The sequence below is a fragment of the Acomys russatus genome, chromosome 15 (assembly GCF_903995435.1).
Source record: "Acomys russatus chromosome 15, mAcoRus1.1, whole genome shotgun sequence".
Classification (NCBI taxonomy): domain Eukaryota; kingdom Metazoa; phylum Chordata; class Mammalia; order Rodentia; family Muridae; genus Acomys; species Acomys russatus.
In genome coordinates this window covers 45,926,278-45,953,402 of record NC_067151.1, presented here as the reverse complement: position 1 = coordinate 45,953,402, position 27,125 = coordinate 45,926,278, and positions in this window count along the sequence as shown.

Below are 27,125 nucleotides of genomic sequence, written 5' to 3'. Positions count from 1 at the left end.
ATAATGCAGAGGTGACTAGTGGGATGAAGATTTATATACCTTCAACACACAGATCTCATTTCCTTTTAGTAAGTGACTGTGATTGGGATTATTGGACTACGAGAAAGACTTATTGTTTAAATTTTAAGAAGTTTTATGTGGTCACACAAATTTATACTGCCACAATAGCAATGAAAAATTCCCTTTCTCCGTATCATCACCAGGAGTTTTTATCTCCCATCTTTTTATGATGTTCATTCTTCTAGTCTGATAGGGTGGCTCATTCTGTCCTTGGAATACATATACTAACCAGTTATATTGAACATTTTTTCATGTACCTGTTGGTTTTTGTGTGACTTATTCTGAAAAAAAAAAAAGAACTATTTTGACTTATTATCTAAACATTGTTTTGGTATTTTTGTATAAAAATTGTATAAAAATTACCATAATACTTTAGATATTTTATTGTGAAGTGACCTCTGATAATTTAAACTATATCTCACGTTTTAAGTTTCTTATCTTATAATTTTTATATAGCTGATAGCTGTGCTGTGTTTTGGGAATGAATATAAACCATATCTGTCCAGTATTTTTTATCTTCACTGCTCTGCTGCGTTCTTAGTATCTTCATCTTTACCTAATGGTGCATAGATACTATAACAGCAATCTAGGTTAATTTTAAATATTCTTGTGTTCTTTTTAATCTAACCAAATCACGACAATTAATTTTCATAGGTGTCAATATATTTCATCATATTTAAAAAAAACATTCAAATCAATGCATCATTATGCCGCATTCAAAAGCTATTTCATTTGAGACAATCTGGTGACAACAGCTAGAGTACTGATGTGATTATTTTTAACAGTGGAAATGATCTTTACTTCCATACTTATGTTAAAACACTACATATTTTAGGCAGTTAAAGTAAAACATTTTCTATCAAAACAAAGCTGAGTTCAACAAAACATCATTTAGCACTACTTCAATTACCAGTTTAAAGAAACCATTTAACACTCATAAAATTCAAATTTCAGACCATCCATTATGTCAGCTCTATTTAAAGTTCTATGCTAAGTCCTATGAAATGGTCACCATCAGTTCCTTCCATAAACACACCCTGAGATTCACACACACACACACACACACACACACACACACATACACACACACACACACACACATACACACACACACACACACACACACACACACACCATTTAAATGGCAGGAAAGGAATTGTCCAAAGTGTGTGTGTGTGTATGTGTTTTCGTGTGTGTTTTGCATGTGTGCACATATGTGAGAGTGCATTTGCTTGTGGAAGTCAGAAGGCATGTGGGTGTTATTTATTGGTAATGTTGTCTACTTTCTTATGATACAAAGTCTCTCACTGGATAGAACTCATCAATTGGGCTGAAATGGCTGTCACCAATTACAAAACCCACCTCAGTCTCAGGTTACATTTAATTCATTATTTTTGTCTTCTAAATTTGAAACCTAGAAAAATCCATAACTGTTTCTGAACTTCTTGTTTCAAAGTAAATAAAGATATGAAAGAATTGAATAAATCCTGTAAAGAATTAAAGAAAAATACATCCAAACATATGAAGGAATTAAATACATCCTATAAAGAATTACAGCAGAGTAAAGAAAAACTTTCTAATGCCCCTTTGAGGAATTGGGACATTTTTCTCTTAAGGTTTCTTCAGGCTGATTTAGGGCAAATAATATCTTTGAGGACCCCCTCCAAAAATTAGGGAAATGCTTAAGTAAGCCAGAGATAGCATTTGTGGTCCATTTTGCAAATTTTGTGAAGTTATAGGCTTAATAGGAGTCCTGTGTGGGACAGTCTGAAATGCTGGACCAATTGGGATCAGAAACTTTCTATAATGCTGTCCTGGAAGCTGTCCTGTTCTGATTGGTAACAGTAACTGAGGTGCCTGGGACTGGAACATGGAGTATGCAGAATGTCAGTATCTAGCATGCTGAGGGGAATGAACCCTGTCTGGTCTGATCCAGCATCAGGTTTCAGGGTTTTTGCCCTGAAAAATAATTCTCACAATCATTATATAGTTCTAACATGATTCTATGAGGTATGCAGGATGCATAGAAACATTAAGGCTGGTTCTCCGTTCATTGTATGAGCAGAATTAAGACATCTGCAAATCGTCCTTCATGCTACTCCAAGAATGGCCTCTAATTATAAGTCACAGAGAACATATATCCCACATGAAGCCTTGTCTATGCATAGACCTTCGTATCTCAGCCAGTCTCAGAGCTATTCCCATGTAGTGGGATTAGCAATAATAGTTATTATTATTACTGGTCTTATTCAGAAAGGAAACATATTTGGACTCAGGGACACCTCTCTTTATCTTGTCTTTTGTAGGTAAGGAGGTAGGAGCTGAAAAGATAGAAAGGGAGATATAGAAATATAGAGGGAGTATAGAACAAAAGGTAGGTTATTGAATCTACTCCTTACCTCAAGGTCTTAGTTGTAACTCACACATAATGTGATTTTTAAAATTTAATACTATTGAATTTTCTATATTGATGCAAATCATGGTCACATAAAATACCAGTCTAATTTTATCACAAGAATATATATTCTAGGTCTAATAGATAGATATGATTCTATAAATATATAATTTAAAACAGTTAAATAAAGTCTTTTAAAGCCTTAGAGACCTACAGAATATGGCATTTAAAGATATTTTTATTGTTCTAAAGGTTGTTTCACAACAAGACAAGTTAACTCCTGGAAATACCCAGCCTACCTCAAAGAAGATGATGAGCCTCAAAGAACCTACTTATGGAGTTGGCTTCAAATGTGACAAAACCAACCACTGTGTAAAATGTCCTTGTTTCTGCCACAAACAGAATTCTGCCTAAAATAGACAAGTTTTGATGCAGGCAAAGTAGACAGCCAAACTCTTCCAAGACAGGGTAAGCAAGTCCTCAATAGTTCCTGCCTTGCAAATACGCCTGTCAGATGTATTGGCTAAAGAGGCTAAAGATAATAATACAATGTGATAAAGAGTGTTGGGTGACTGTTCAGGCAGCAAACTGTCTCAGTCATTTTTTCATTTGGAAGCTGCTAACCTGCACTTCTGGATCACTCAGGTATTTAAGTTTTATTCCTTCTCAAATCTCTCATGAGGTTGAAGACCAGATAGTTGATTATTTCAATTAAGCTTAGTAAATTAGGGGTAAAGATATGTTTAGATCAAGATAAATGTCTTAACTTAATAGAGATAAGATATGGTAGATATTGATCTTCATTCAGAAATTTAGAGCCAACAAGATAGGAAAGTTTACCAAATACAAATTTCCAAATCACTATGAAAGTAGCACTTACATAATTCTGGATTGTCTCATGGTTCTTCTTGCTATATGTAGTTTATTTTATTCATGTGCATTAATATAAATGTATACATTAAAAATAAACATAATAAAAAAGAAAAAAGATTAAGAATTAGTTGTCAATTTTATCATTCTTTGTAAATAAAGTTTGTTAACACAATTTAAAAAAGAATTACAGGAAAATTCCATCAAATGGGAGAAAGAAATGAATAAGACTATTCAAGACCTAAAGAAGGAATTAGAAGTAACAAAGAAAACAGAAGCTGAGGCAATCCTTAGAGTTAGAAAACATAAGGAAGAGAACAAGAATGATGGACACAAGCCACACCAACCGGATACAAGAGGCAGAAGAGAGAATCTCTAGTGTGGATGATAAGATTGAAGTTTTTGATACATTAATCAAAGAAAATGTTAAAACTAAATAGTTCCTGGCACAAAACACCCAAGAAATATGTGAAACTATAAAAAGGCCAAATCTAAGAATAATTGGAAAATAAGAGGGAGAAGACTCCACACTCCAAGGCTCAGAAAACATTTTCAGCAAAATCATAGAAAACTCTCCCCAACCTAAAGAAAGAAATGTCCATAAACATACAAGAAGCCTACAGAACTACAAATAGATTTGACCAGAAAAGAAAATCTCCCACCACATAATAATCAAAACATTAAATGTATAGAACAAAGAAAGAATATTAAAATCTGCAAGAGAAAAAATTTAAGTCACATATAAAGGAAAACCCATCAGAATTACACCTGACTTTTCAACGAGCAATGAAAACTAGAAGAGCCTCAACAGAAGGGATGCAAACATTGAGTGACCACAGATGGCAACCCAGACTACTATACCCAGCAAAACTTTCAATTACCATAGATGGAGAAAAAAAGGTATTCCATGACAAACCCAAGTTTAATCAGTATCTAGCCACAAAATCAGGCCTGCAGAAGGTACTAGAAGGATAACTCTAACTCAAGAAGGCTAACTACACCCAGGAAAACCCAGTAAATTAGTGACTCCACATCCACAAATCTAAAAAATAGAAACACACACACTCTATCACCACCAACATCAAAACAAAAGGAACTAATAATCACTGATCATTAATATCTCTTAACATCAATGGCCTCAATGCCCCAGTAAAAAGACACAGGCTGACAGAATGGATGCAAAAACAGGCTCCATCATTCTGCTGCATATAAGAAACACAATTCAGCAATAAAATTCATTACCTCAGAGTGAAGGGACGGAAAACTGTATTCCAAGCAAACAGATGCAAGAAACAAGCTGAAGTAGCCACTCTAGTATCTGATAAAATAGACTTTCATCCAAAACTAATCAATAGAGAAGGTGAAGGTCGCTACATCTTCATCAAAGAAAAAAATAAGCCAAGATTATGTCTCAATTCTGAACATGTATGCTGCAAATGCAGAAGCACCCATATTTTTAAATGAAAATAAAACATTACTAAAGTTTAAACAACACAATGAGCCACCCAAATACAAAAGAATACATCTTGTTTTTAGGACTTCATGTAACCTCTTCCAAAATTGACCACATACTTGGTCACAAAGCAAACCTCAACAAATACAAAAAAATCAAAATAATTCCTTGCATCTTATCAGACCACCATGGATTAAAGATGGAACTCAACAATAAATGACAGAACCTACAAACTCATGGAAACTAAACAACTCCCTACTAAATGACGCACCCCTGGGTAAGGGATGAAATAAAAGGGGAAATTAAAAACTTCCTAGAATTTAAAGGAACTGAAGGCACAACATACCCAAACTTATGGGACACAATGAAAGCAGTTCTAAGAGGAAAATCCATAGCACTAAATATTTTTTAATGAAACTGGAGAAATCCCATAGTAGCAACTTAACAGCATACCTGAAAGTTCTAGAACAAAAAGAAGCAGATACCCAAAAAGATTAGATGGCTCGAAATCATGTAAATTACTGAGCGATGGTAAACTTAGAAGAAAACAGAAGTATATGATGTGACAGAAAATAGGCGTTTGTACACCCAAGACGTGATTCTTAACTGGGCTTTGAGGAAATGCATGTCTGAGTATGTGCGGAAGCAGATGACACCTGAAGTCTGTTCAGGGGAAGCACAGTTACAGCATATGCTAACGTGAAAGAGGACATGATATCCATTACACTTGACATATTTATGGAAAAGAGATGCAGATATTGGAAGAGAATCAGCCTTATAACCACGCAGGGCAAACACTGTTATACACTATTCTTTGCCTTTTGGAGACTAATAGAGAAGCTTCTAAAGATACTTTTGAGTGTTTATTGGTAGGAATATATGACTACATTTTAGTGATTTATTAGAGGCTGATGAAGAGATTGATGACTTGGATGAAAATAAATGAAAGAGTACTGAACAATACAGAGGGAGAACTGAAGAGGTTTGTGTTAGTTTTGACAAAATATAACCTCAGAGAAGAATAATTTGTTTGCAATTACAATTTCAGAGAGTTTAGTCTCTGTTCATTTCATCCCATTGCTTCTAGGCTAATGCAGTACATCACTACAAGAAGCACATGGCAGTGCACCATCCCACTTTCTGGCACAAAGACCAGAAAGGCATACCTCCATGGGCTTACTTGTCACTGGTATTCACTTATAATTGGCACATCCATCCCTTAACTCACTAATGGATTAGTGAATTGATGGAATCATTTTCCATATGACCTAATCATTTTCCAAAAGTGATCCCAACTGAGACAAGGACTTTAACTTTAATACATGAGCATTTGCAAAGAACATTGGGTGCAAAATGTTAACCAAATTTTTAACACAAAATGAAGAATAAGATTATGACATTTTTAAAAAGATACATTATTAATCTAATGTGCGCACATATGTGATGACACAAGAGGAGGGAAAATGTGAGTCTGAAGGAAATAACTGTGAGAAAATATAGTTCCTCCCCTTGAACTTTAAATGCAACATTGAAGGTTGTAAGTCTCTACATTATTTGAATAAGAAATCAATATTTATTTGTACATTATGTAAAAGGTTACTAATGCATTCAGAATTAGGAAGAAGCTGCAATGGAGAAAGAACTTGCTTTGAAAACAATAGGACCAGAGCTTAGTTATTCACAACACATGGAATATGCAGACAGGCATTGCGACTGCTGTAATCTCAGGATTCATAATGCTGTACTTAAATAAGATATAAATTGGTTATCTATATGAGCCAGAATTGTAGAAAATAGGGTTCACAAAAGGAATCCTACATCAATAAATAAAATGAAAACAATCAAGGAAAATATACAATGTCAATTCTTGGACACTACACACTGTCCTGCATTCCACACAAAATATAAATAAATATGAAACTCCAGTTGTATATTATTGGAATGATTGTAATATTATCATAATCTTACCTCATTAATAATAGAGTAGATATTTTAAAGATCAATACCAAGTTGATAGTGACAGCTTTGGTTGATAGAGTTATGATTCAGTCTTTTTGTTATATTATTAATCTTAGTTATTTTCTAAGAATCATTTGGCAAGTTTTCATGCATTTTCCAGCAAGTAAAACAGTAAAGGTATATGGAATTCACCCCATTTTGCCATGAATAATGCATTATTCATGTCTTGTCACAAACATCACTTGAGTTTGTGTAGCTTTGTTCTAAGATTTTTGAGGAAAAGATACTAAAATTATCAATGAAGTTTTGCTTTAATTGTGTGTACATAGGTGAAACAAAGATTTTCCAATATGTAAACCAGTCTAAATGTAAAAACAATTAGAGAATTAATCCAAAGTACCCAAATATTCATGTCATACAGAGCCCAAGTTACAGGAAGAGGGCAGGAAGGAGGGAGGGAGGAAGAGAGAGTACAGAGTCCTATTAAAGTGTTAGGCTGGGCCCCAAATCAGCAGCAAGAGCAATGAAGAGCACTTTCTGTTCTTACAAAGGACACAAGTTTGGTTCCCAACATCGAAATGGTAGCTCACAGATATCTGTAACTCCATTCCAAGGGCATCTGATATCTGATGCCCTTTCTGACTTCAGCAGACACCTGCACACACACACACACACACACACACACACGCACAAACTCAGACAAAAACAGTCATACAGACAGACATTCAATAATTTTTAAAAGGAAAGTAAATAAAAGCATGTGAAGTAAGAAATTTTAAAGTTCAATAAACAGCACTTTTGTTCCCCCTAAATAAGCATATCCTATTTGAAACACTGATGTGTGTGTGTGTGTGTGTGTGTGTGTGTGTGTGTGTGTGTGTGTTTTGTCTGCATATATTCCATCCTTTTCAAAAGTACTGGGAGATCCCCATTATTGTCATAGGAAGGCTTTAACAACTACATGTACAAGTAAATACTTTTATTCATTTTATGTGTCTGCTTATGTTTGCAGATGCAGAGGTCTGTGATGGCGTGTATGCCAATGTTTGCATAAGTATAGATGCTTTAGAGGGCAACCCCAAGTGCCATTTCTCAAGCTCAGCCTATAGCTTATCTGTACAGAATTTTTCACTAACTTAGAAATTGCCAATTACAATAGATTGGTTGTCCAAGAAGGCAGTGTTCGTCTTGTCTCCTCATTTCCTGTGTAGCAATTGCTTTCAGATCCATGGGCAGAAGTATACCTCTCCTCTCTCTCTCTCTCTCTCTCTCTCTCTCTCTCTCTCTCTCTCTCTCTCTCTCTCTCTCTCTCTCTCTCTCTGTGTGTGTGTATGTGTTTCAAGCAGAGAAGTATATTCTCAAATTATTCACATATTGTTTTCCACATTCATTTCAGATCAATTCTACAAAAATCAAACATATTTCATGATTTGTGTGAGTCATTTACTTCATTATTTTAATTAATAATACATACTTATAAACATTAGTTAACCAAGAGATGAATAAATGCAAATTGAACTATTTCAGTATAAAACAGACATATATGTATATATACATATATATATATATGTTCTATGCCTTGTGAGTAAAATCATAGCATCTGTGAGAAGCTAACAGCATTGTGTAATTTTAAAACTAAGACTGGGAAACTGTGACATCTCACATGAGCTGATTTCTAAAGCAGAATTAAATATACCATTGCTCATTAACATACATATTTAGCCTAATTATAACATACAAGAACAAGACACATACATATATCTTATGACAATTTAATCACACTATCTTTTGGGTGCTGAAATCCTGCAACTTATGGTTCTCAATTTCATTTTTAAGGTAACAAACACTGGTTCCATTAGTTGTTATACATAGACTTCATATATTGTAAGACATTATTTTATTAAAAGAAACAGAAGTTTACTTTCTTGTTCCATATTCACAAGCATGCAAAATTGAAAAGAATGAATATTTAGTGTTAGTTCTGTTGATAGGAAAGAGACAGATAAAACCAGTCTAAAAAAAATATATATAAGTATACTTTTGTAGAGATGGTTGAGGTATTATTTTATCCTTATACACAGTGGGATTTAGTTTTTATTATTTTCTTTAAAATAATCACCCTGATTCTTTTCTACTTTGTATTTCTCCAAATGGTCTTTAGAGCCTGTGTAAGAATATCGGTTTGGAGAGAAATTGATTCTGAGTGTGATAAATATGGAAGAGCGGTTCCAATAAAAACCACAAAGATGTTTTTAATAATTTCCGTGTTTGCTGAATACTCCTATTCTATACAGTAGCATTCCTAGAGGACTTAGTGGATTTTAAATGACCTTACCAAACTTGCAAAGTTTGAAAAGACTTCTCCTGGTAAAGTGGAAAAAAAAAAAAAGCTGAGCTAATGATAACTAGTTACTGAATAACAGTAAGGAAAGAATTACATTACATTTTTCACTCACCTTTGGCTAATTCTAGGAGGGAGTCTCATTCAACTGTGAATTAAGTAAATTAAAATACAAACTATCTGTTTATGTTAGTTCAAAGACCTGTATACTGAGGGCACATTATGTTCTCACTGTTCATTGCACATAGAGTGTCCAGTGCTCAAAATCAGCAAGCTTATAATGTCTTCACTTTCCTTCTACAATGTTCTCCTCTCTTGTTTTGATGGGAAACAACTCTCATGTCAAGCCTTTACTTCTCCTTAGGGCATCATCTATACTGAATTGCTACATTATCGCAATGACATCATTTTTCTGGTTAACATATCTGTTGGTCTGCAATTTAAACAAGTGTTTTAAGTTGTGAAACTTGTGTCTTTTTGGAAGATGATTGTCATGAAAACATTTGCATAACTCTTACCCATGCACCCTAATCTTCAAGGAAGATCTGCAAACTGTGCTACTTCCACAGAATTGGCAAATTATATCTATGTCAATGCTTTGGAGCTCAAAGTCCTGTACCCACATGTCCCTTTTACATGTTCAACTACTCACATACAAACTTTTATGAATGCTGCCATTACAAATACATTAAACTAATGGCATCACACCATGTATATAAATCCATTCCTTGTCTGGTTTAACAAATGTTGCTGATTTCTCATATCTGGTCATGTATGCAAATCATTTCAGCAATATTATTTTTTGAGATACACAAAGAACAACCAGCTACATAGAAGCATGTAGGTAGAACATCACAGAACAGTTAAGGTTGTTTCCAAATAAGGGCGAGTACTTTTCTTGATAATAAATGAAAATTCAAATTGAAAGGCTGTTTCAAAGTTAGACGTTTTATTGAGAATCATGTATTTATATACAATGTTTTGATCAAATTCATCTCCCATTCCTCTCTCCTACAACTTTGTTCACAATCCTTATTTTTCCCTCCAAATTCATGTGCTCATTTTTAAAACGGTACTGAGCTCACTTGAAGCTATCTGTATGTGTGGTTGTAGCACAATTGCCTGGAGCAGGGTCTTCTACCAATGCCTATATCTCCTAGGAAAGCTGACACTCCCTCCGCCATAACCATCAATTGTCAATAGCTCCTGGGTTATGGATCCCTCTTACATTCATGCTTGAGGTTTAATTGGCTTGATCTTGTGCAGATCTTGTGTATTCATCCATGGCTTTTCTGAATTCTTCTGCACAACAGCTCTGCAATTTCAAGAATGTACATTTAGAACCACTCTGCCCATCTATCTCATCCATGATAATTCCCATATTCAGGAAGATGGTGTTTTGCGGGTAGACATGCTTTTTCTTTCTACTCTATCAATTTGTGATTATTTGTACTAATTGTTATTTACTATAAAAAGAAGCATATTTTGAAGTATAAGATAATGGATGGAGAAAATGACTCAGATTTTTGAGTATGTATTTGCCTTGCAGAAGACCCAAGTTCCGTTCCTAGCACCCACATCATTTGGCTCACTAGTGCCTGTTATTCCATCTCCAGGACATCTGATGACTACTTGTGGATTTCACAGGCACTTCAACTCAGAAATGATCTTTCACTCTCTCCATCCACCTCTCCCTCCCTTCCTCTGCACTTCTCTCTCTCTGTCTCTCTCTCTCTCTTGCTCAGCTTCTCTAATGATATTTGAGCTCTTCACTAATACCCAAAAATAAAGATGAATAATATTTTCTCTGAAACAGACAAGAACACTACAAAAATCCACAAGTGATCAAATTTTATGGATGGTGAGCCCTGTTGAGTCCAGTCTCAACTGATATATCTACAGTAAAGTTTAGGGAACATTGAAGATGGAGGTGCTGAGATATTATTATATAAGCAAAAAGGTTGGGAAATGTACTGTGAGATAGCGTCTCCTTGAAGTGACAGAATTTATATGCATAAAAGTTTTAATAACACACTGCATAAGTATTAAATGAAAAAGGACAACCGCAATAACAGCAATAGACTTTTTATCATAGTTCTGGAAATCTCATGAGGCTGCAGCCATATAAAGGACTACAGGTTAACAAATGAATGCTGAGAGGAGGAGAAATAGTCTTCTCCAGGGAAGAGTACAACTGTTGCTTGTACAATACCAAATGGTCAGCCCTGAAACCATACATATGAATAACATCGAGACTGAGCAGGTTCTATGTATTTTTCTAGAATATATGTTTATATACATGTAATAACAATTAAAGAAAAGAGGTCTTTAATTTGAAAGAGAAAAAGAAGAGTTATGTAGAAATAACAAAAGATAATTTCTATTGAAAATATTTTCATACAACGTATTCTGATTAAAAAAGGTGAATAATAAAAGGATAAATTGAGACTATATTCATTTAAAAGGATATATTGAGACTATTTATTTACCAAAATAATAAACTGTAGTAGACTCTCCCTAGGGCTGAGGACTTTCCTAGCCACACATTTCTGTCCCATTTCACTATACAGTTATTGTTTCCTCCTGTGTAGTTACCTCTAATCCAATCAGAAAGTGGGTAAAAACACTTACTTCAAACGAGACGAATGCAGATGGCCAAGTCACTATGAATGTAAAATATATAGAACTCACTATTCTCATGATTGTCACATGGTTCTCCCTGCTCTATGTAGTTTGTCTTATACAGGTGTAATAAAATAAAATTAAAAAAAAAAAAGAAAGTGGGTATTGCTTTCATACCATACAAACCACTACTGGACTAATGAGATCATCTTCCATGTTGGTCATTATTGTATCTCACAGTGTTCACAATTGATTAGCTTTCTCCCTCAGAAGCCTGAATAGCTCCTTCTTGATTTATGAGAGCTAGAAAATTGGGATTTAGATTCCAAGTCAGTACCGATTTGTTTCTCCACAGGGAACACAGGTGATATGAAGTGGTCAATAAGGGATGGTGAGTGTTGAAGGTTCAAGTAGGATTGAATGATTCGAGGACAGGGTCTAGATGAGGGGACATGGAAGATAACCAACACTAAAGATTATGGAAAAGCCACCTGTAAACCTATTATTTGAAGTTTCACATTTTACACGCACGTGCGTGCGCGCACACACACATACACACACACACACACACACACACAGAGAGAGAGAGAGAGAGAGAGAGAGAGAGAGAGAGAGAGAGAGAGAGAGAGAGAGAGAGAGAGAGAGAGAGAGACTTTATATGGGTTAAGTTCTCTCCAAGTTATCATGCTACAGATAAACTGCCTAGCAATAGTTTAGTGCCATGTGTGTTCCCCATGTTGCTGGAAAGGGCAATCTTGCAGATCTCCAGGACAATACAATTTGTTGCAATGACTTGGTAACACCCAGAGCTGGGAGGTAAGCCTTAACGCTGAAGACACTACAGAGCTGAGTTATGGGACCTGGAGCTGTCTTAACCTTTGGAAGACCTTAAGTGATTCTGGGTTTTTACTGAAACATAGTTTAAAACTCCTAGATATCCTCAGGACATATTTGAGAATCACTACCCACATTTTTGGCTGAAATAGTTTCAAGTATTAAAATTTATTTGAAATTATGTTTTTAAACATATCATAACATAAATACTGTGTCTTCATAAGTAATTTTTATACATAGATTCAAGTTACAGAGTATCAATCTTAGATGTATAGAAACCCATGAATTTCAAATCAATAATAAGGAAAACAACAAACTATTTCTTGATTGTATTGTATATAGAATTCAGATTATTTGAATATCTTTGCCACAAAACTTACCATAATGTTACAGAAAATATATTTAACTCCTTCATGTGGCTTTCACTGAGTAATATGTTTTAAGTATTCCAAATTTGACTACAGAACCTGCAAATACATGTAATATTTAATCATTATCTGTAAGTAAAAAGCTGGTACCAAGGAAGAGAATAACAGAGAATATGAGTGTTTCATATCTCTTATTTGTGGCAATGTAATAAGGTAGCTTATCTCCCATTGTAAAGACAACAATAATAACTAAGAAACAAAAGAAGAAGGCAAAGCAAAACATACATAATTATTATTTCTTATTGATCTTTTGTGTAAAGAAAATAAGACCATCTAAAGTACAATCCTTATTGTTCATTATTGATCACTGATGTTTACCTTTTATGTTTACACAGTCACATGCACATATGTTATGTCGTTATTGATTCAAACATTTTAAGCAAGATAATACAATTGTTTTAGTTTGTTTCTCTGTTGTGATAAAAAAAAAAAAAACATTTCCAAAAGCATCTTGATAGTAAAAAGGCTTATTATATCTTATCATTCGAGTTCACCTTCCAAGGAAGCCAGGACCGGACCTCAAGGCAAGAATTGAAGCAGAAACCATGGAGCATCACTGCTTACTGGCTCGTTTCCCAGTTCACCTTCAACTATTTGTTCATACGTACTGTAAAGCCTACCCAGAGGTAGCAATACACACAGTGTACTAGACCTTCCCAAGTCAGCCATTAACCAAGAAATGTACCAGAATCATACAGGACAAACTGATGGCGACTTCTTCATTTAAGATACTTTCTGAATGAAATTTGTTCATGCCAAATTAAAAAAATATACAGTTAGTACAATTATCTCACATATGAAGGCAAAACAGGATTTAGTAATCCACTCTAGGCGCAACTACTCAACAATAATGATAATGAGATATGATAGTTTATTGGTGAAATGAGTGGCTGGTTAGTCTAAGTACTAAAGATCAGTACAGCTTGTTCATTCTCTATATGGAGGAATTCACTACTTGCTGACTAAATAAAATATCTAGAATAAAATACTGCTGCACACCTTGCACTACTGTAATACAAAGACATAGAGAATATTGTAATCCCTAGGAAAAGAAATGGGCAATCCCTTGTACCAGGCCCCTGGTTCGAAGATACCATTTCTAGGACTTGCCTAAATCATAACTCTGTACAGCATGATTCTTTAGTCCCCCACATGACATGGTACATGGATGCATATCAAATTTATAAAAGAAGCATATGCTATTTAACTACCATTCTAAAGGCACATAAATTCATTTATTATGTTAAAGACATGTCTGCTCATATCTTAGTGATATTATTCACTTTAAAACAATTTAGTGGTCCTTTGTAATATCATAATTTACTATTTATATAATGTGTATTATTGGTATTTTAAAAATGTTTACTCCTTAGAATTCTGATATTCAAAATTCTGAATCCTTAGAATTCTGATATTCAAAAGAGAAAACAAATTATCAGATGCTTAGGGACCTGTATTTCAAGACAACTTGTACAACATTATGGCTTTGTGACCTTTAGCAATGGCATTGACTTCTGTGAGACTTTGTTATAGTTAATACCAGAACATACTATTTTAGGCAAGTCAATGGTTTTTCAGAGAGCACTAAAAAATCCTAAGTGAATACAATGACAAATATCTAGAAATTGGTTTCTTATTGAAAGCATCCATTTGCCTTCAGGGTATTTTATGTTATGAAACAAAGCCAATGCATAGGATGAGGGCAGCACAGATATTGCATCTTTTTAAACAAAATTCTGTCATCTCCGGGTTAGCATTTGTGTGTTTATAACCAGAAACAGAAGGACAAAACATTGTTTTACATAAAAACTTCATGGATTAGAAAAAAGGGAACTTAAACCATGAAACTTTCACTCCTGTTAGAAATGAAAGTAAGTTTCATTATGTCAGGTTTGCAAATCCAATATAGCACATTTAATACTAGAAAGAATGAGTCACTGGCATAACATCTATACTTGATGACATTTTTGGTGCTACATAATATCACAGCAATAAAAATAAGATACTATTACTATGCTCAGGACAAAAACAGTCTTGAAAATAATTATTACATTCAATGCTAACAAAGAAACAGCCAAGAAGACCAAGATCTTCGTCACAGTCACCTAAACTGTGGTCCTCACCAAAGCTTTAAAAGGGACACAATCATAGACTTAACATATGGCAAAAAAGGTTATGGTGACTTTCAGTCCATAACTGAGATAGATTTTAATCTAAGTACCAGACTCAAATACAACATTTTTTCATAATTGTGCAAAATTGAATGTTGACCTATAACTCAAGTGTTAGCAATTTTTACTGCTAGAACTTTAGGAATATGAATGGTAAATACAGAAAGAGATGGATCTATTATGCTGTACCAGAACAGTAGCTAGTAAACATTTTATGTATTGGAGCCTTGGTGAACTTAAAACAATTAGCGTCATCTGTTCTGTGTGCTTGCTTCAAAGGTAAGAGACTGTGATATTATCCCAAGAAAATGTTAATGTTGTTAAACAATGGAAAAACAACAAGATTTTAGTGTCATAATATAACTGATAAAGGGGTGCCCTCTTCCCCTAACATCTGCCCTAAGCTTATCAAGTCTCATCTGTACTACTTGTAACCTCTTCCTCTGTAGCCTGGCAAGGCCATCTTGCCAGGGGGAAGTGATTTAAGTTCAGTGGCCAGAGTGCATGTCCGAAGTAGTCCCTACTGTCCACATGTGGGATCCACAAAGTAATCAAGTTTATTCCTTCTCAAGTCTCTGATGGAGTTGAAGACCAGGTACCTTAATTTTACCAGGAAGCTTAGTTGTTTAGGGCTCAAGATGTTTTTAGGTCCAGATGGATGTTTTAAGTTGATAAAGACAAAATATGATGGAGATTGATTTACATTCGGAATTTTAGACTAACCAAGATAGGAAGGATGTTTTCTTCAAGGCTGTCAAATACAAATAGCCAAAACACTAAGAGTGTAACATGTATATAATCCTGATTGTGTCATGGTTATTCTTGCTATAGGTAGTTTATTGTATTTATGTGTAATAATATAAATGTATATATAAAAAATGTTTAAAAGTGGAGAGTGAGATCTGACTCTCACACGAGCTCTGGTGCCCCTTTTCTGACCATGTCCCCTGGATGGGGAGACCTGGCGGCACTCAGAGGAAGCATAGCAATTTACCAAGAAGAGACTAGATACTCTAAGAGTTTATATAGGGGGAGGAGGTCTCCCTCAATCACAGACATAGGGGAGGGGAGAAGGGGGGAAGCGGGAGGGAGAGAGGAATAGGAGGATACAAGGGAAGGGCTACCAATTGAGATGTAATATGAATTTTAAAAAATAAAATAAAATAAAAACAATATAACTGATAATTACCCAGAGTACTGGACTTTATTTATTTAGAGGTTTCGGAAGCATTCCCAAACAGATAATTTATTGATATGGTTTGATGTGGTCATGCAAAATAAATAGAAAGACATGTTCACATTCAGATTGCATTTACAGATAGATGATTAAATAGACAAAATTGAAAATAAGAGTGAAGAATAGGCTTGAGTTCTGGACTTAGGGAGAATGAGAGAGAAATGAGCGTCTGTTACAGCTGGTGAGCATAGTGCCTTCCAAAGTAAGAATAGCTAACAGCCATTAGGAATGAAGTCAAAGAATTATGAGCCTAAAATTGTCAGAGACTATTTTCAGAAAGTTTGAAAATTCTTCCCAGAAAAAAAGGAAATGTTTTCAGTGAAGTAGAAAGAAGCTGTTTGTCTACGCATATCCTCTATGTCAATGAACTGAATTCTCTGATAATATTTTCTGTAGAACTTGAGTGAACTTTGTTGAGTTGTTAAGAGAGACTGGATCTTGTCCTCCAAGCCTAATAATATATTGCAGTATGTATAGCCATACGTATTTCTCCTTAAGGCAGCTCAAATATAGAATACAATTTCATTTACGAAAAGGAGAAAATTTCTGGAGAGTTTGAAAATGGAGCTGGCTTGTGTCTACTTGAGAGCACAGCACACAGTTGCAAAGGGGAGTACTTGGAAGAACACATGCAATGTGAACTCTCACATTGGGAAATAAGACATACATCAGTATAAAGTCTACAAAGAGGACAGTGGGATTTTAGAAGATCTTTTTTTTTTTTGTTTGTGATCCTGGAATTGCATAGCTGGAATGGGTTAAAGGTAAAACATGTTTATTCATGACTTTAAAGAAACAATCTCAACACACAGTTGATCTAAGAGTCATGAATGTATACCAAATTTGTCGCAGTGTGTATGTTAATGTGTGTGCGGGTGTGTGTGTGTGTGTGTGTGTGTGTGTGTGTGTGTGTGTGTTTGTGTAGGTGCAGAACTGTTGTGCTTACCCTGAAGCCTATAAAAATTCACTTATGATGACAGAGAAATAAATGGTTGTAATCATATTTGTTTCTCTGAGCATATGTCCTGCAGGATATTAAGAATGTAACAACCTAAGTAAATGCAACCATAAAATTCCAGTTTTATTTTTGTCTGAATGTAAGGAACAATGGATGTTAGTATCCTGGTTATATTATTTAAATGGACTGGATGTATAATACTGAGTATAGAGAGAGCAAAAATTAATGAGACACTAATAAACATTCATGCACCATTTTTACTTGATTTTATTTTAATGAATATTTTAAAACTTTTAGACATATAAAGATATAGAGATTTGTGTGGTTTTTATTACTAATCATTTTCCATCACTTACAAGAGTTGCTATGAGTTATCTGTCAACTGAGAGCTTAAAAATCAATCTAAGGGAATCTATGCACTTTTTGTATATTCTTTGATTGAGATCATTATTTGAGTTTCATGATATCAAAAGTGTTTGTAACTAATCACATACTTCAGCCACACTAAAGGAAACCAAGACACACAGTGGTCTGTTACAATAAATAATCACATACGATATATAATATTATCTAACAGCAAAGTGACATATGCTAAGAATATCACACCCATGAGGTAAAACTAATATTGGGAGAAATGCACTAAGGGTTATTGTAATGAGGACACAGTTGCTGAGTGATTCACTCAAGAATAATAGAAACAATTTTAGCACTCATTTGAACATGTATTTCTAGCATCCACCTTTAGTATCTTTGGGGAATAATTTTATTTCCTTTTTTATTTCAGGTGTTGTAACTGCCTTAAGGTTATTATAAATTATGTTTAGCACAACATCATACTGAAAATTGAAGTTTCTATTCTTACCTGTTATAAAATTTATTTTAAATTGAACATTTTGTAGATTTATGGTTCAACTCACAATCTTGTGTTTGTTACGTAATACTTGTCAAAGGAGGTTTTGAATGAACAACTTTGAAATGCTGAAATTTTAACACATTGCCTAGAATAGAATTGTTGCATTCACCATTTGTTAAAACACATAAAACAAATATATAAACTACTATAAATTACAGCTTTGCCTAAGCTGTAAACTATGTTATCTATTTTATAATTTTTTCAATCACTGTAAATTTTTCTTCATCCATTTTACTACCAAACTACAGCCTCCGAGTACTTTATTATCCAAGTACTCAAAGGTAATATTGGTTTTGGACAACTGATAATTTTTCTGTGTCTTTGTTACTATGTATGTATGTATGTATGATGTATGTATTTGAAACAGAGTTTTATTATGAAACCTGGATATTCACAGAGATCTGCCTGCCACTGCCTCCTGAAGGCGAGGATGAGAAGTGACTGTCACATGACAAGCAGCTATTCTATTCCTATTGTGTTTTGTATAGCAACACAAAATACGGACTATCTATTCTTTTTTAACTCTTGTACATATATAATAAAAATGAAATGGCAAATTAAACTGGTACAAAAATTAGATATTTTTAATTTCTAAAGTTTGATTAATATGTTGTTCTTAAACATTTTGATAGGGCCATGGGGAAATTTATTATTAATTGAAGGAAGATATTTCAAATAAACATACAACTTTATTGTTTTGGAATATCCATTAGCTGCTATCATTTGCGAAATATGTGACTTGGGTCAATTACCTAAAGTTCTGGATAAGTTATCTGTATAAAGTTTAGGTAACTCATACAGTGAGAAATATTAAGATGTGATTTCTTACAAAAACTAGAAGAGCCAAGAATGTGTGGCTTGTTGGACTTAAGAGTGGTTTGCATCCTTATTTGATACTGTTAGAAAGAATTGATTTCTCACTTGCAAATAGTTACCAACTGGACATAGCTTTGTGTTTAGACACAGAGCCTCTTAACCACTTCTCTAAACACTGGCGCAGTGGTTGTTACAGATCTTGGATTGTTGGGGGGGGCTTGTGCTTGCTACCACAGTGTTTATGATTTCATGTTTGTCAGTCCTGCTGTACTTCTTCAGTGTTTTCTTTTCCTGCCTCCTTTTAAAAATAGTATAATTTATTTACATTACACCTATCCCCTCCCTGTGTCTTTCCTATACCATCCTCGCTCCCTCTTCCACCCTATTCTCCTTGCCTAGACTTCTGACAGAAGGGGACTCCTTCCCTACCACATGATCACAGCCTACCAGGTTTCATACAGATAGCTTGTATCCACTTCCTCTGTGTGCCCACAAGGCCTCCCCACCAAGGGTAAATAATCAAATCGAGGGCCCCAGAGTTCATGTCAGAGGCAGTTTCTGCTCCCCCAACAAGCATGGAGAATGAGCTGTCCATTGGCTATACATGAACAGGGGTCTACGTTCACTGCATGCACTGTCCTTAGTTGGTGCAACAGTTTATGCAAGCCCCCTGGTTCAAGAACCATTGGCTTAGATGGTCCTTGGTGTGGCTACTGAACTCTCTGGGTCCTTCTATCCTCCATCACACTCTTCCATAGCACTCTCAGCACTCCCTGCAGAGTCTGGTCATAACTCTTAGCATCTGTCCCCTTCTCCTATTGGGTACAGTCTCTCAGAGGACATCTATGTTGAACTAAAATCCACTTATAAGTGAGTATATACCATGCGTGTCTTTCTGGGTCTGGGCTACCTCCCTCACTCAGGATGATCTTTTCTAATTCCATCCAGTTGCCTGCACATTTCAAGATTTCCTTGTTTTAAATAGCTCAGTAATATTCCATTGTGTAAAAATGTCTTTGTTGTATGGTGGAGCATCTTTCAGAAATATGCCCAGGAGTGCTATAGCTGGATCTTGTGGTAGCACTATTCCCAGCCTGGGAAAGAGCTAGCTTGATTTTTAAAATGCTTATACTACAAGTTTGTGCTACTGCCAGCAACAGAGGAATGTTTCCCTTTCTCCACATCGTTGCCAGCATGTGCTGTCACTTGAGATTTTATCTTAGCCATTCTGGTAGGTGTAAGATGGAATCCCAGTCTTTTTGATTTGCCTTTCCCTAATAACTAAGGATGTTGAGCATTTCTCTAAGTGTTTCTTTAAGTGGCCAGGAAATTCTTTTTTAATTTAATTTAATTATAATTTATTATAATTTAATTTTTATTGTGATTTATATTCTGATTGTAATCCCCTAGCTGTTATCTTCCTGTTTCCACTCTCCCTCCCTCTTCTGCTCTCTTCCCTGCCCCTAGACCTCTGACTGGTGGGATCCTCCTCCCCCACCTTCTGACAGCAGCATATTAGGTCTCATCTGGATAGCCTGTATCCCCCTTCTTCCATGTTCCCATAGGGTTTATCAGCTAAGGCGCAGTGATCAAATCTTGGGGTGCCAGAGTTCCTTTCGTAGACAGTCAGTCCCTGGCTTCCTACACCCCATTTCCCCACGTTGAGAATGAGCTGTCCATTAGCTAAATCTGAACAGGAGGTCTAGGTTCTCTGCTTACGATGTCCTTGGTTGGTGCAACAGTTTGTACAGCACCCTCCCTGTCAGATCCCCTACTTTGATAGTCTCCTTGTGGAGTTCCTGACACCCCACCCTGCTCCAGGCCTGGCCTTCCATCCCCCAACTCTTTCCTACAACTTGCAATGCTTTAGTGCTTCCTTAGCATACTCCATACCCTCTGGCTTTTATAATCCTTTGCCTCCTCCTTCCACAGGGTCCCCACTCATCAAACGGAATCAGGTCTGAGTGCTTCATTTTCCCCTGTGGCCTGGAGAGACAGTCCACCAGGGCGAAGTAATCAAAAGGAAGGCAAAAGAGTCCCTGTCAGAGACAGCCTCTACTCAGAGACACAATGAAGCTGGATCTACTCACTGGCTACATCTGTGTAGGGGTCCTAGGTTCTGTCCTTGTGTGCTTTGGTCTCCCCAAGCCCCTCTGTAAGATAGCACTGAAATTTTTAATCTGTTTCTCAATTAAATGACTGATGGACATATGTGTGGTGAGCCATTTATGCATCTCAGGGATAAAACCCACTTCATAGATGTATTTATCTGTTTTGATATGTGTCTATATTCCATTTGACATTATTTTGGTGAGAATGTGTGAGTCTATGTTCATTACAGATTCTGCAGGCACTTTGTTGTTGTTGTTGCTGTGTATTTACCTAGTATTCATATTAAAGCAATATTGTCTCTCTAAAAAGTTTAGAAATATTATTTCTGTTTCTACTTTTAATAGTTTAAGAGCTATTGGTTGTAGTTCTGCTTTGAAGGACTGGCAAATTTCTGGGGGAATTCCATCTGTGCATGAGCTTTTAATTACTATCTCAATCCTCTTGATTATGATAACTCTGTTTGAGTTATTGATCCCATTTAATGTCTTTTTAATATTGATTGTTTGAATGAATTTTGAAAAACAATCATTATATTAAGGTTTTTTTTTAATTTAATGAAGTATAGCTACCTTCAGAAATTATTCTCTTATAGTGTTGTAAATTTCTCATTTGAATAATCTCATTTTATACATCAATACCTGGAGAATTTGTTTTAATTCCAAACAGATCTCAGCAAATGTGTAGCTTTTCAGAGGTCCTTTTTGTGCTCATCTTTCACAATTTGTCTTTTGTAATTTTGTGGTCACCTCTGTCAAAGCACAGTTTATTTTCATGTATATGTATACTTTTCACTAAGGTAAATCTACCTCAGGTTAATTCTTCACTTCAGGTGTAGCACTAGAATAAAATAGCCACAGAATAAGTCTTTATGAGTCTATGAATCAGCACAGGCCTGAGCAGATGTCATGCTCCTTCACACATGTTAAACCACATGCCTAAGCCATACATTAAGTCAGTCAAGGAAAGCACTATGAGACCTACTTAATCCTCATATCAATCTTTTCTAAATCTTAAATGACTTTCAAATCTACTCACAAATCTGTAGAATCACCTTTTCTCTCAGTATTGATATTTCCTTAATGTGAACAGAGTAATGATGACTGTGGCTTCAAAACTTTCTATAATGTCACAACACAGGCTGTGTATTTAAACCAAAAACAAAGCTCATGTCCTTGAGAGCATGCAGAGTGAGATTTTACAAAGAGAGTTGCAGCATTGATAAAATTGTCCTCTAACCATCAAAGTTCCTTGTTTGTCCTACACAAGCAAATATTGCTACAGGATCTAATTATGGGAACCAAGGAGAATTCAACACTGTTTGGCATCCCTCTGCTCAATGAGACAGAAAAGGCATGTGTTGCCAATGAAAGGATAGACCAGTCACTGCCAACCCTCCAGATGCTTCTGCTTTTAGCCAGACGAAGCTTCACAGCTAGCAGTATTTTATCCAGATGCTATCATTATGGCGTTGTGCATAAACCAAGGCAAACCACATCTAGACTCAGATAAACCATATAGGAGCCTTCAGATGGAGGAAAGGGAAGAAAGGATTGTGAAGTTATATAAAAACTTTAAGACATAAATGAATGTTTTTTTTTTTTTAAGAGGGAAAATAAACACACAAGAAAATTTTGATGTCAGACTTCAAAGTATTATGAATGCATGGATCCGACCTAGGTCATCGACACCGATGTAGCTCAGGCTTCATGTGGGTCCTCTAGTAAGGGCAGTGGGGTCTGCCTTTGACATAGACTCTGTTGCCTGCTATTTGATCACTTTCCCCTGATGGGACTGACTTGCCAGGCCACCTGGGAAGAGGATGAACTCAGTTCTGATGCAACTTGATGAGCTGGCGTGTGTGAGTATGGGTCTCTGCTTTTCTGAGGAATAGGGGAGGGGGTTGGGGAGAAGGTGGGGGAGGGAGCGTGGGGCAGGGAGGAGATGAGGGACGGGGCTACTACTAGGATGTAAATCAATACCTAATTAAATTAATAAAAGATACAACTTTACACTTCTAAAAACAAAACAAAACACTAGACTGATAAGCAAAAATGGGAATGCAAGGCAGAAAGAAAGCAACACTTAAATGCTCATGTTAATAGTTAAATAATAACTTTTTTCATTTTGTTTGTATACACATGGAAAGACAATACTATAATTACTACTTAGGTAAGTCATATATGTGTGTGTGTATATATATATATATATATATATAAGATTTTCACATATACCATGGAAATAGGTACAAATCCTTGGTTATGTCATCTAGTCATTAAATCATTTTAAACGATGCCTTTTTTGGCATATTTGCATTGTACTCGTGTATTAAAGATCATTCTTAGAACTATTTTAAAGCTGGAAAGCTAGATAAATCCTGCTCAAACTTTGCCAAATGCACTCATGATAGCTTCATTCTTTCCCTGATCCCCAAATATGTCTTCCACGGAGTTCAGCCTCTCTTCTTGTCATTCGGGGGGGAGGGTGGAGTTGTATTTCTGCAAACTATTGCAAGCTATCAGAGAGCCGAGGAGTTGCTAAAGTGACTGATGTCACTGTTACTTAAGGTAAGAGCATTCACCCATACTGGCTTATCTAGAGTAGGTGTATGGCAGAAGTGTAGCTAGATTTATTAGTAAAAGGACTCTAAATAACAAATTCATGGAGCATTTATCTAAACCAATACTCATAATTTTCAATTTCTCTGAGTTTAGGTATTATATTTGACATAAATTTGGCCTTGGAGTGTGTGCTTTCACATCACAAAGAAAAGTGTCCAACAATGTCTAATTGATTTGCCAAATCAATTTAACTTCAATAAAGTATTTAGACTCTGAAAAAGATAAATGCAAATGTATTATATAAAATTTTATATTTTCCTTCTCATAAAAATAGTAATGTGATTCTGTTAAACTCCAGTTTACAAATTTTAAGCTTAGCAGAAAGAAGAAAAGAAAAGAAAGAATACAAAGCTTAACCTGGATTAATATTAAGAAATCTGTATTCTACAAAAAAGGCATGAGGTCTCTGAAGAACAGTAGTTTGTGAAAAGCAAGGAAACTCTTCCAAGAAATATCCATAAGCACCATTTAACTTTAAATTGAAATATATAAAATAATTAGTCAAAAAGTAAATAATTTAGCTAATTAATATGTTACACACTAAAGAATAATTCGGAATCAATTCATGTAGTTGGCACCTTTTCTTGATGGAGTCATTTTTTATTAATTTCCAAATTGTGCTATGTCTTGGGAAAGTTTTAGCTAATGAAAAATCAGCTTGAAATGGATAGTCCCCATCCTGAAGCAACAAGGTGGTATATCCAGTGCATTGATTTTGGTGCTTTTTTGTTTTTAATTTTCCTAATGGCACTGACTTTGAAGTTATACTTGGGGATCATTTTTGGCACACTAATGTCCCTCATAATTTGTATAACTATGAATCACCCACAAAGCTGATTAAAACTCAATTTTCATGAACTGGATTCTAATAGATTCTAATCCAAAACCCTAAATCGGGCTTCTTGAACTTGAAATTAGAATAATTGATAATCAGACCATCAGTCTTTTGTACAAATATGCAGATGAGCAGTTTTCACAGTGAACACACTGCCACTTTAATCTGCTTAATGGAATAAAGCATTTGAAAAATGCTTTAATGGCGAGACAGATGCCTTAAGTTTTCAGTTTTGTAAAGATAACACTCAGAGTTGAAAAGCATAGGTGTGCAGTTACACTCAGGTATACAAAGAATACCCACAACTCTAATCTGTTGTCCAGTGTCAGTCTTGCATATTATTTACTGAACCTAGAACTGTACCTTAACTGTTACAAGAACTGAATACAAGCAGAACATTTACCCTATAACTATGAAAAGGATAGTATACTGAATTAAATGTATGGGACAAAGTGTGAAACTACTTCCATCTTACACCTATCTGAATGGCTGAGAATGAAAACTCAAGTAACAGCACATGCAGGCAATGATCTGGAGAAAGGTGAACACTCCTCCATTGCTGGTGGGAGGGCAAACTTGTACAAACACTTTGGAAACCAATCTGGCACTTTCTCAAGAAATTGAGAAAAATTCTACCTTAAGACCCAGCCATTCCACTCGTGGACATGTACCTGAAAGATGCTCCACCATACAACAAGGACATTTGCTCAACTATGTTCATAACAGCCTTACTCATAATAGCCAGAATCTGGAAATAAACTAGATGTCCCTCAACCAAAGAATGGATAAGGAAACTGTGGTTCATTTACAAAATGGAATACTACTGATCTATTAAAAACAAGGAAATCTTGAAATTTGCAGGCAACTGGATAGAGCTAGAAAAGATCATCCTGAATGGGGTAACCCAGAATCAGACCCAGATCCAGAAAGATAGGCACGGCATGTACTAACTCATAAGCAGATATTAGCCACATCATACAGGATAACCACACTACAATACAGAGACTGATGCACCAACCAAGGGTCATGTATGATGTGGACCTAGACCCTCTGCTCAGATGTAGTCGATAGGCAGCACAGTCCTCTTATGGGTCCCACAAAATGGGGAGTAGGGGCTACTTCAGACATGGACTCTGGCCCTTCAACGTTGATCACTTCCCCCTGGCAGGATAGCCTTGCCAGGCCACAGAGAAAGAGGATTCAGATGGCACAGATGAGACTTCATAGGCTCAGGTCAGATGCTAGAAGGGAGGGATCTCCCCTTTTCGAGGACTAGGGGAGAGAAGGAGGAAGGGTGATTTCTGGAGGGGGCTACAATTCGATGTAAAGAATTCAAACTAAAGAGCAAGCAGATAACTTATATTGCTAATCACACATCATGGGAATAGTTCTGAGACTAGCTAAGACATGAATTTCTATGCATAGACAAGGCTTCTTGTTGGTTACAGAATCCCTGTGACATGTTATTAGATGTCATTCTTCATATGAATGAAAATTTCAGACGTATTTCTTCTGTTCATACAAAGAGCAGAGAACAAGCCTTAATTCTCCTGTGCATCATACACACCTTATATATTTATAATTTTAAGACTATACAATGCTTGTGAGAAAGTATATGTCTCTAGAACAAAAAAACAGGAAACTGATGCTGGATCAGACATGACAGGATTCATTCCTTTCGGCAAGCTGGAAACTGACATCCTGCATCCTTCATGTTACAGCACCAAGTGCTTCAGTTACTGTGCCTCATCAAAACAGGACAGCTCCTAAGACAGCTTTGAAAAAAGCTTCTGATCTAAACTGGTCCAGCATTTTAGGCTGCCCCACACAGGACCTCTATTAATCCTGGAAGTTCTCAACATTTAGAAAGTGGACCACAAATGCTGTTCCTAGCTTGTTTAACCATTTTCCCCAATTTTATTTGGGCCCCTACAAAGTACCATTTGTCCCAAATCAGCTGGAAGAATCCTCAAGAGAACAATGCCCCTTTCCCATAGAGGGGATTGGGTAGGTTTTCGGTTGCTGTCTTGGGCTATAGATGTTTAGTTTCTTTGGGAGTTTGTTTTAAGTTATTATTGGGCTTATTCAGAGAGAAAAATGAAGTTGGACTCAGGAATGTCTCTCTTTTTCTTTATATTTCTTGCTTAGGTTGGGAATAGAGGTTGAAAAGAAAGAAGAAGGAATATAGAAATATATACGATTAATAGGACAAAAAATAGATTATTGAATCTACTCCTAACTTAATGCCTCAACTCTGACAAGGTTATTTTTAATTCACTGGTATAGAAATTTGTATATAGATGCAAAATAAGTTAATTCTAGATTCAGTGTTTTAGAATTCAAATATACATTTATTCTTGAGACACACACACACACACACACACACACACACACATATATATATTTCTACCCTAATATGAGATATTTTACCCATATAAATCAATGATAATACAAGGTTTATTTCCAATACTTTGAAAGTGCTATGGCAGGCTGCATAGAATAA